This window comes from Lactuca saligna, chromosome 6, assembly GCF_052625555.1.
Source record: "Lactuca saligna cultivar CGN05327 chromosome 6, ASM5262555v1, whole genome shotgun sequence".
Classification (NCBI taxonomy): Eukaryota; Viridiplantae; Streptophyta; class Magnoliopsida; order Asterales; family Asteraceae; genus Lactuca; species Lactuca saligna.
This window is the reverse complement of record NC_136422.1, coordinates 1,936,583-1,949,399: the sequence shown is the minus strand read 5'-3', so window position 1 is coordinate 1,949,399 and position 12,817 is coordinate 1,936,583.

The following is a 12,817-nucleotide window of genomic DNA, read 5'->3' as shown; positions in this document are numbered from 1 at the left end:
AGGGGTCGAATTTCCACATGTTGCATGTTGCTTGAGAGATAGAGCTAGAGACTGATGGGAGGCGGTCAGTGATTCATTGGGAGCCCCAACCATTGAGGCTATGACATGGTCGGAATTTGTGACCAAGTTTAGGGTTGAGTTTATGCCTGCTGTGGAGCTTCAGCAGCTGGCCAGGGAGTTTTTGGATATGAGACAGGCGACTGAGTTGGTGGTGGAGATTACCACCAAGTTCAGGGAGAGGGCCTTATTGGTGCCTCAGTATGCATGGGATGAGGAGATGAGGAAGACCTGGTACCACAACATGTTAAGAGTTGACATCCAGAAGCATGTCAACTATTCGACATGTCCGACCTTAGAGGATATGATAACCAGGGAGAGGGAGATTGATATAGAGCACCTCAAGAAGAGAAAGATGGAGACTAGGCAGAGGACTGAGTTTTTGGGAAGAAACCCAAGGGATTCAACTCGAAGTCGAAGGGCCAATAGGGCCGGAGCCATTGTGGGAAATACGACAGGTGACATGATGGAGTGTGCAGGGATGGGTGATCGGGCTGCTACAAGTGCAGCAAGACTAGGGAATTTAGTATGGAGTGTATAGCCCCTACCCCCACTATTCAGACATCAAACCTGATTTGCTTTCATTGCAATCACATGGGCCATAAAAGGCCAACTGCGCTAGACTGACATCAGGAGGGCTAGTGGCGGTGCTAGCTCCAGCAACCCTGCGGATCACGAATGGCTGCCAGGGCAAGACAGAGGCTCTAGTGGTGAGCAGCCAAGCCTTCCAGCTGACCGTCGAGGACACTTGTGTCGTACAAGATGTTGTGATGGGTATGTTTTCTTCTCCCTAACTCATATGACATTTCGGATATGTTATTTATGTTTTATGTTTTATGTGTTTTGTTTAGGATGTTCCATGTGAACGGTATCCCAGTTCAAGTATTATTTGATTCGGGGGCTACACGATCATTTTTCTCTCTTGCACTTAGCAAGAGGTTTTCTGAGTCTTCGGGCATGTTGGATTTCCCTTTAGAGATCGAGATTGCTGACGACCGATCTATACGGGCATCGTAGGTCTACAGGGATTGTGTTTTGAGGATGTATAACGAGCATTACCTCATGCATTTGGTTCCCATTCCATTTCATGGGAACAAGGTCATCATCGGCATGGATTGGTTGAGCTCTAATGGGTGGTGATCAACTGCGCGCAATAGTTGTTACATGTCAGCACCCCAAGTGGGGGAGAGCTGGTGATTCAGGGCGAGAGGCCGCATCATGGACCAACTTTGTGTTTGGCAGTGAGGGCTAGGTGTTACCTCCTGCGCAGGGTATGTCGCCTATGTTATGGATACCCAGGAGGCGGGTAAGGTGACTATGAGTGTTGTGCAAGTGGTGCACGAGTATCCGGAAGTATTTCCAGAGGAGTTGCCCCGGATACCTCCAGAGAGATAGGTGGAGTTCAGGATCGACCTAGTCCCTGGTGCAACTCCGATAGCCAAGGCACCATATCGGTTGGCTCTTCCCGAGATGCAGGAGTTGTCTACATAGCTACAGGAGCTGTTAGACAAGAGGTTCATTAGGCAGAGCAATTCTCCTTGGGGAGCCCTGATTCTATTTGTGAAGAAGAAGGATGGGTCGCATCGGATGTGTATATACTACTGGGAGTTGAACAAGGTAATGGTGAAGAACCATTACCCACTCTCGAGGATTGATGATCTCTTCGACCAGCTACAAGGGGCATCTTGGTTTTCCAAGATTGATTTTCGATCAGGCTACTATCAGATGAAAGTCAGAGACGAGGATGTATAGAAGACTATTTTCCAGACTCGCTATAGCCACTACGAGTTCGTAGTGATGCCTTTTGGACTCACCAATGCTCCTACCGCGTTCATGGACCTAATGAACCGCGTATGCAGACCTATGTTGGATCGATCTGTGATAGTCTTTATTGATGACATCTTGGTTTACTCCAAGATGCAGGAGTAGCACGAGGAGAACTTGCGGGAGGTGTTGGATACCCAGAGGAATGAGAGCTTGTACGCCAAGTTCTCCAAGTCTGAGTTTTGGTTGTGAGAGGTGCAGTTTCTAGGGCACCTTGTCCACCAGAATGGTATTTTGGTCGACCCGGCCAAATTGGAGGCCGTGCTGAGATTGGAGGTTCCGAAGTCTCCATCTGAAGGTTTGGACAAGAGACCCAAGGTTTTTGACTCGACATCGAGGGGCCATAGGGTCAGGGCCACTGTGGCAAGTGTGGAGAGACACACGATGGAGCATGCAGGTGGGTCCTTCTGGATGCTTTAATTGCGGCAGGATGGGTTGCTTCAGTAGGGATTGCATTGCCACCACTACAACCATGTATTTAATCTGATTTGCTTCCATTGCAATTAGAGTGGCCATAAGAAGGCCAACTGCCCAAGATTAGCAGCAGGAGGACCAGTTGTAGCACCCACTTCAGCGATGCTGCAGATTAGTGATGACCATCAGGGCAAGGCGGAGGCACATGTTATGAGGAGTAGGTCATTTTAGTTGACAACCGAGGAGGCTCGTGCGATACCATATGTGGTGACGGGTATGTATCTTATTTATGTTTATTATTATTATTATATGTGTTTTGTTTTAGCTCCATTCCTTGTGAACGATATCGCTGCATTGGGCTTGTTTGATTTAGAGGCTACCCGATCATTTGTATCTCTTGTTCTCAGCAAGAGATTTGTCGATGCTCCCGGGGAGCTGGATTGTCCATTAGAGGTTGAGATTGTTGATGATCGTCATGTGCGAGTTTCGAGGGTTTATCGGGGGTGTATATTGGAGTTTTTTAGTGATCTGTACTCGATTGATTTGGTTCCCATTCCTTTGCGCGGGAGCAAGATCATTGTTGGGATGGATTGGTTGAGCCCCAATGGGGCGATGATTGATTATGTGAAATAGTTGATGTGTATGAAAAGCACTAGTTTTAATCCTACTAACTTAGACACAAAATAAACACACGAAAGGCAGTGTACCTACCGATTAGTAATATAGTTCAAGCAAGTAGGGTATCGAACATAGGGAACGGTAAACAATTAAAATAAATGTTAATATTATCTAAATAAAACAAGTAATAGAAAGGGGGTTTCTCTCGTTTTGCAAGACTAGAAACTTAAGCAATCAAATAACATGCAAACTAAGCAACTAACAGCTAAAGCAAATAAACAATCAACTAAATTCAATAATGGAGAAGACTTCTATTTAGGTTCGATTCATTTACTCATATGGTTGATTTTATGGCAAGTGCAATGGATTAATTGTTATTGGCTACAAATTAGTGTGATTAGGTTCACGTTCGTTATTACTAATCCTTAGAAAACAAATTAATTCAAATAGTGGCCAATTTGTTAAACTAATGAGTTTCCTAGTTTATTGATTCGGGTTAAGTAAGACTTGTAGTTTCTAATCAAATTGCTAATTCAATTAACCTCTTGTTGATGGTTCATCACACAAGGCTCACACATTAATTTACCTATTTGCTAGTTAACCCTAGTTTCACGTTCACTATTCCTAGGCATATAACAATGTTTTCACACAAATCATATGAGATTAGCAATTAAGAGATGTTCATGCAACTTAATATGTTGGCTAATTAATAGAAAATAGTTGTAATTAACATATAAGGTTCTTTAACAAGCTTAACAAAACAAACTCGCCAAATTAAATTAATCCAATCATAAAATTAAACCATATTCATAAAGTTATCTATCCTCAAGAAAAGTTATGAGTTTTAGCTCATGATTACAGCAACAAGTAGCTCAAAACCGAAATCTAATAGTTCACACACAGTTCAAACAATAGATTAAGTAAAGAGTAAACCTAAATTGCCTTTTATCTTCTCAAAATTGAAATCTAGGGTTGTTCCACGAGTTCCAGAGCTTCTAGCTGCACCTCCAGTCGCAAATTAATCCCCCAAGGGTTCCCCCATTCATTAGGGTTCGAATGAGAAGCATATATATATATATATATATATATATATATATATATATATATATATTCTGAAAACAGGGCCGAATCGGCGAGTCCAGTGACCGACTCAACGAGTCCATCACTTAAAATCCCGTGTACGGCAAGTCAGCGTCGAGAATCGCGAACTTTCTGATCAAATCGTCGAGTCCGTTTGGAATCAACATTTTCTCAAAAGACGAAAGTTGTCCAACATTGTGTCTAGTTTTCATAACATTTTGAATCTCGTCAATCGGAGTTACAGTTCATGAGATATGGCCAAAACACTGCCGAGGGGTCAAGCTGTCCAGCAACATCCTTCTTTCTTCAAAATCCAAGATCCAAGCTTCCAATTGCTAAATCCGCTTCCTTTTTCTTCTGAGCACGTATTTTAGGCTAAAAATACATTTTATACATATTTAAGTACCTTTTTCTCATAATTTTCAATAAAATAGCCAAAAAGTATTAAAATTCTATACAAATATATAGCTAAATATGCACATATCAATAGTTGGTGCATATTCGAATGGCAAGTGGGGGAGAGTTGGTGATTCAGGGAGAGGGTGTTCAGCGTGGGCCTGTTCTATGTTCAGCCGCTAGATCCAGATGTTATCTTCAGCAAGGTTGTTATGGATTTGTGGCTTATGTGATGGATACCCAAGAGAAGGGTAAGAAAAAGGTCGGTGATGTATGAATTGTTTGGGAGTTCCCAGATGTGTTTTCTGATGATTTTCATGGTGTGCCTCTAGAGAGGCATGTGGAGTTTCAGATTGACTTAGTTCTAGGTGCGGCTCCGATAGCCAAGGCATCTTATCGGCTAGCCCCTCTAGAGATGCAGGATTTGTCTACACAGCTACAAGAGCTGGTAGACAAGGGTTTATTCGGCCAAGTAGTTCTCCATGGGGTGCCGATCTTGTTTGTAATGAATACGTATGGGTCGCATATGATGTCTTTAGACTACCGGGAGCTAAATAAGCTAATGGTGAAGAATCGTTATCCACTCTCGAGGATTGACGATTTATTTGACCAGCTTCAGGGTGCATCTTGGTTTTCTAATATTGATCCTCGTTCGGGTTACCATCAGATGATGGTGAGAGAGGAGGATACATAGAAGATGTCTTCCAAATTCGTTATGGTCATTACGAGTTCGTGGCAATGCCCTTCGGGCTTACCAATACTCCAGCCGCATTCATGGATCTCATGAATCGCGTATGCAAGTCTATGTTGGATCAGTCCATGATTGTGTTTATTGATAACATCCTGGTCTATTCCAAGACCCAGAAGTAGCATGGGGAGCATCTGAGGTAGGTATTGGAGACTCTGAGGAGGGATAAATTGTATGCAAAGTTCTCTAAGGGTGAGTTTTTGGTTGCGCGAGGTGCAACTTTTGGGGCACCTTGTCAATCAGAACGGTATTGTGGTCGATCTGTCCAAGGTTGAGGCGGTGATGAGGTGGGAAGTTTCGAGGTCTTCATTTGAGATTCGTAGTTTCCTTGGATTGGAGGGATACTATCAGAGATTCATTTAGGATTTCTCCAAGATAGTGGTTCCTTTGACTCAACTGACAAAAAAAACTGTCAGATTTCGTTGGGGTCTTGAGCAGCAGGTAGCTTTTGAGACTCAGAGGCAGAGATTGAGCGAGGTGTTGATTCTGACCCTTTCAGAGGTTGTTGAGGACTTTGTGGTATATTGTGATGCATCAATCACAGATTTAGGTGTAGTGTTGATGTAGCAGGGTCACGTGATTGCTTACGCTTCAAGGCAACTGAAGTCTCATAAGGAAAATTATCCTATACACGATTTAGAGTTGGGGGCTATAGTTTTCACCTTCAAGATTTGGCAACATTACCTTTATGGGGTCCTTTACTATCTACACGGATCACAAGAGCCTGGGGTATTTGATGGATCAACCAAATTTGAACATGAGGCAACGTAGATGGTTGGATGTGGTGAAAGATTATGATTGTGAGATCCTTTATCACCCAAGGAAGGCCAACATGGTGGTCGATACCCTCAGCAGCAAGACGGTTGTTGCCCCGGTCAGGGAGGTGTGCTTGAGGATGAAAATGCTTAGTTATTAGACTCTTAGATCATATTCAAGAGGCTTGGGTTGAGGCTATGAAGGAAGAGCACCGAAAGAGTGAGCACATAGTGGCTCAGGTGGCTTCCTTTGATTGTGACAGTCAGGGATTATTAACCCTTCATTTTGGGGTGGTGCACATCAGGTATTGATGAAAGAGGCATACAGTTATTGATGTATAGAGATCTCAGGATTGACTATTGGTGGCCATGCATGAAGCGAGATGTGTCCTGGTATGTGGAGAGGTACTTGACTTGCAGGAAAGTCAATGGGAGCATCAGTGACCCCACAAAAAATAAAGCCATTGGGTATTCCCGTTTGGAAATGGGAGGAGATTACAATGGATTTTATTACCAAATTGCCTCGGACGACGCGCATAGTGGATTCAATATGGGTAATCTTTGATAAGTTGACCAAGAGCGCGCATTTTATTCTGATTCAGGAGAATATTTCGGCAGAGAATCTAGCCGATATCTACATTCAGGAGGTGGTGGCATGGTATGGGGTGATGGTTTTTGTGGTCTCTGATAGGGATGTTCGGTTTACTTCCAGGTTCTGGAAGAGATTCCATGAGGACTTGGGTACTCGTCTGCACTCCAGCATGGTTTTCCATCCGCAGACTGATGGACAGAGTGAGTGGACTGTCAAGGCATTGGAGGACATGCTACAGGAATGTGTATTGGATTTTGGCCATAGTTAGGATACGTATCTTCTTTTGGCAGAATTTACGTATAACAACAGTTACCATGCCAATATTGATTGACCACATTTTGAGATGCTCTATGGGAGAAAGTGTAGGACCACGATATATTGGGGTGAGGTCGGTGAGCGGGTTATAGGGAGTATCGAGGTGGTTCGTGACAAACTTCAGACGACATAGAGTCGACACAAGAGTTACGCAGATAGACGCCAATTAGACTTGGAGTTTCAGGTTGGAGATATGGTACTCTGGAAGGTGTCACCTTGGAAAGGTGTCATTCGATTCAAGAAACGGGGCAACTTGTGCCCCATGTATATTGGTCCTTTTAGGGTTTTAGCCCGAGTGGGCAGGGTGGCGTATTGTTTGGATCTATCGAAGGAGCTCAGTTAGATTCATATCACTCATGTCTCTCATCTGTGGAAGTGATTGGTTGATGATTCCTCAGTGGTTCCATTGGTGGACATTCAAGTGGATGATCGGATGAATAATATAGAAAGACCAGTGGTAATCCTTTATAGGAGGACGAATACCTTGCAGAACTAGGTGGTGGACCTCGTGAAGGTTCAGTTGCAGCACCAGAAGGGTTCAGAGTGGACATGGGAGCTCGAGGACGAGATGAGGGAGCATTACCTAGATTTATTTGTGGAAGTAGACTTCGAGGACGAAGTCTAATTCAAGTGGGGAAGAATTGTAACACTTGGTTCCAAGGTATTTCTTATTTTGACCCTTATTATTTAATTACTAGCAAATTTGGTCCTAAAGGGGTGAATGTATAATTTTGGGGGGAAGTGAGTAGGCTCGGCGTACGCTGTCCAGGGACAAACCCTACTTTTAGGGTTTGGACCCTATTTAAGCAACATTATGGAGCTTGAGGTTTCCCCCTCATCAGACTCCTTCCCTATAAAGATACCCCACAAAAGCCTAGCCATATTTGGTGCATTCTTGAGCTATTGGTTGAGTTTTTGGCCCTTTTGGTGCATAAGAAGAAGAAGATACTTGGTGGTGGTGCATTGTTGGAGTATGAGCCATAAGATCTAGAGCTATCTTCTTCATTGCAAGCTTTTGGAGGTAAAAATTTCTTACCTTGATGGTTCCTTTGTTGAGATCTCATTTATGGGTAGATTTAAGAGCTTTTGGTTCCATGACCTTGGTTCTTGGGAGTATGGGCTACTCCAGAACCTTAGAATGGCATTTCTTAGTAGATCTGAGGTCCTAGAAGCATAAAAATCGAGTTTTGACGGTCTTGTTTCAGCCATGTATGAGTTGTGGACCTTTGTAAGGTGTTTTAGACCTAGGGTCTAGTTTTGGGTCCTTGTGAGCCATGCAAGTTGGTAAAGTCACTGAATTTATGGATTAAGACATCATTTAGGGGTAGATGTGAAGTTTAGACGTTAAAGTCTTAATGGGTTAAGTCAATTATTGAGAGAAAGGATCTTTGACCAGTACGTTGGGCGTATGTTTGTGTACATCATGCATACTAGGTTTGAGTCCTATACATGATTGCGACGAGTACGTGGGGCGTACTCGCCAGTTGGACTTTTTGGGCAAGTTGGGTCATTTTGGGGTTTTGGGCTTTCATAATTAGGCCCAGTAAAGGAAGAGTAAAATGGTCTTTTACCCTAGGAGTCAGGATTAAATACTTAGACTCTCGGATATGGTTTAAGCCCTAATTTTTGATTAGGAGGTTATTTGATCATATATAGTATGGAGATTTCCCAGATTAGCAGCCCAATCATTTACCTGAATTTCCAGCAGATTGAGGTGAGCCTCCTAACTTTGTTTGAAAGGTCGAAGGCATGAATGCCAATCCATGGATTATTCTTATCTGTATGCTAGTTGTTTGTGTGACCTTGCATGTGTGTATGTATTGTATGTATGTCGGGTGAGGCCTGGTCGGTGTGCTGGGCGAGGCCCATCATATGATACAAACATATTTGTTCCGAGCGGGACGCGATGCTAGGTGGACCAACTTCAATATCATCTTCTATCGTACATCAATAGTGGTGACGCCTTGGAGGGAAAAAGACGTGTCATTTCTACGTGAGTGTAAGCCGTCAGATCAGGGAAAAACGTAAGGTCAAGATCTCTTCCGTCGTGGCACACGGATCGATAGCATTCGCGGTGACATGTCGTCACAATTGATGTCGTCCCTATCGCTTCATCCGAGATTAAATCCTAACCGATGGATCATTTTAAAAACGTACGGTCACGATCCAATTTCGTGTGGGACACTCGGATCGCCGGTGGGAGGCTGTTAGTGACGCCGCTTTCAGCTACGACAAGACGCCCGTTTGTCTGATGTCGTCGCTAAAAGCGTCTATCGTCATTAAAGTGGCATCGTTACTAGCCTTATTTCTTGTTGTGTACCCTAATGTAAGAGATCGCTATAGAGGACTTTTAGTCAAAATGAGAACTCAACTCACACTACTAAGTTAATATCTAATAAAATCGGTCCATCAACAATCTTATATTCTTGCCATAATACCTATGAATTTAAATGATAACAATATACCTACATTTATGAAGTGGTTCGAAAAAATAAAGTTACCCTTGACCAAGCATGTGCATGCATGACTTGTAAATTAATTCAAAACAGAAATAAACAGCTTTTTTCTACGCAAGACCCGCACATAAAGTTCAAGGGTGGTCAGGTAGATTTGGCCGATAATCTGAGGAATAAACAGGTGGTCATATTCGTGTTCCCGCACGATGGTCACGATAATACACTCAATTTACACAAGCAAGTTTTAACCATTTAATCAATCAAAAGTTACTTCTATATCGGGTCTACTTGAATAAGTCACATATGAAATGATAGAATGAAAACATAAAGGGATAGTATATGGTCCAGAATACCTTTGGTTCATCTGCATGTGATCACCCACAATGACTTTCTATATTAGTTTGCTGCTTGTAGACCCCTCTGAACCTTCTCTTTCTCTAATGGGACACTGCTGTAATGTGCAGACTAAGTAAGATCTGTTTGCCATTCAAAAAACTAAAGGAATAGAATTTAATTTTTTCTACTTCGATCTGTTTTCATACATGAAAATTAAAGAGACTCTAAATCACCCAATGCTTTCCAGCTCTTAGATGAGTGGGCAAGTTTGAAATTAAATCCATAGATTTCGGTTACTGATCATGAATCGGCAACTTTAAGTACGCGAATCTTTTATCCACTGACTTAACATGGATGAGTTTCCATTTTGAGTTGAATTAAGTCAATCGATGGGCCAAACTGTTCAATCATGACAAACCCTTTAGGGTAGTGTTTATTATTTTTGGTCAACATTTATATATGTATAATTTTTTTAAAAATATACTGTATAAGGTTTAATGTTTAATGATTTTTTACGGCCACTAGAAGCATGTTAACAATATTTGGCTAACGCGATTTTATTATATCGAGCGATAACTAAAAAGACTTTACTAAACAAAAACAAACAAACGAGCTAAAAAAGACATGTATAACACAAAATTATGAATAAAAAGTAATAAAACTTCATAAAAACAATTGAAACTTTGTCTATTAGATTCTGCAATTCATTTAGACAATTTAATTGCTTTTGGTTAATACATGTTTTAATAATTTCAAGCTAATAATTTAATAGTTCAACACATGCTAATATGTTTAGGAAAATATACAAACAATTTAACGATATAAAACAAAATAATCAAAAAATTAAATCTAACAAAATAATAATCAGTCTCAAATTGGCCAGTTGGACTTGACCTAACATGAGCTCGATCAGTTTTCATCCTCCCTCTAGTCCCTCGGTCATTCTAGCTAGGCTCGATTCTTTTACCAGTTAGTCAGATCCTGGGAATGAGGTCGTATCCATGTTTACATTTTGTGATCTAAATTATTCTAAATAAAATTTAATTAGAATGTATTTAAGTACAACAAGAATTGACTTCCACTTGTTTGTTGGATGACACCAAAATTTCCAGTAACTAATGACTTTGCCTCACATGGAAAAAGGACTCGTGGCCATAACAAAAAGTGTATTTTGCTCATGTCTTCATACATCACTATATTGCATTATAAAAAAGAAATACATGGGTCCAGACATAGGGTTTAAAAATAAATCCTTAAATCATAAAACTGGAGAAATTTAAAAATTATTTTAATATCGTCTTGTTTGTTCTTCAGAACTTTTTGAAAGAAAACTAAACTAAACGGAATAAATCATTTATGTCTTGTTCCGTGTCTTTCAAAACTTGCACAAATTTATCTTCAACTCACTTCAGATGTTGGATAGTGAAAAACCGACTGGTTCGTAAAAACCTATGTTCAACCAGACACTTCGAACGTAATAAAAACCAATAAAAATTTGTCCTACTTGACCCGTGAAACCGGATTTTTGCCAAAAAAAAAAACAATTACTTTGCAGGACTGAATCTCTTTTCTTTTTAAAGAGCCCACTTGCAACAAACATTTTCTAAAACTAGCAACTTATGAGGAATTGTGTTGTTTTTCAAGATTTCTTATAACTGTCACAATTTATTTTGTCCAGTAATATAAGGTATACTCAATTACAAAATATCACCCTAGGGCTGAATCCTTATCAATTAGTACTAGGAAATGGGTTTTAGTGTTGGGCAATCTATTGCTAACCCTTAGCGACAAAATACAAAAGAATTCAGTTCGTAGTCAAAGTCTTATTGCTAATAGATAAGACTTGTTACGAAATATCACGATGGGAGTCTACTGGTTGAAACTTCCGCACACCTAAAATATTGTTATTGTTCCGTGATTGATCTCTACATGGACGATGAGGCGGGATGACGTGAGTCGCTCAGATGATACAGTTTACCATTTTTAGTGAAGGAAGTTTCTAAATTCACAATGGATTTTTTATAATACACTGAGAGGATATTCGTCAAACACCACAAAAAGTTATTTCACGAAGTTAAAAATAGTAGTAGACTTATGACTAAGGCTCATTTACTCGGTATCGAAGAGAGATGAAGACCCGCTATGATTCATATATATTTAGTGAAGGAAGTTTCTAAATTCACAATGGATTTTTTATAATACACTGAGAGGATATTCGTCAAACACCACAAAAAGTTATTTCACGAAGTTAAAAATAGTAGTAGACTTATGACTAAGGCTCATTTATTCGGTATCGAAGAGAGATGAAGACCCGCTATGATTCATATATATTTAGTGAAGGAAGTTTCTAAATTCACAATGGATTTTTTATAATACACTGAGAGGATATTCGTCAAACACCACAAAAAGTTATTTCACGAAGTTAAAAATAGTAGTAGACTTATGACTAAGGCTCATTTATTCGGTATCGAAGAGAGATGAAGACCCGCTATGATTCATATATATATATATATATATATATATATATATATATATATATATATATATATATATATATATATATATATATATATATATATATATATATATATATATATATATATATCAGGTAAGAAATTTTTTTTTGTAGGAAGGTAAGAAATTTTTTTTCGACTTATTTTTTTCGCGAAAAAAACAAATGAATCACTAGATGAATCAATAATAACATGATTCACCAAAAAAATTCCGAAAAAACACTTCGATGATTCATTTTTATGATGATTTTATTGATATTCACTAAAATTGTCATAAAAGTGAATTTTTTTCTTGATTTACTTAAAAATGAATTATGAAGGTGTTTTTTTCGGAATTTTTTCTTATGAATCATCTTATTTTTGAATCATCTAATGATTCATTTCATTTTTTGCTAAGAAAATATGCATATAAAAAAATTTCTTACCTTCCTACCAAAAATTTCCTTTTTATTTGATCTTGATTCTATATATATATATATATATATATATATATATATATATATATATATATATATATATATATATATATATATATATATATATATGGGAAAAGTGAATATACCCTTAAGGGTATATAAGCTTAGGTAACCAAACTCACAATACTACGTCGTTTTGTATCATATAATACATTATATATGTCCAATGTTCTTATAATTTAACTTCTAAATTGATTTACTTCCATGATTTTTATAAATTACACATTTATTTTCCTC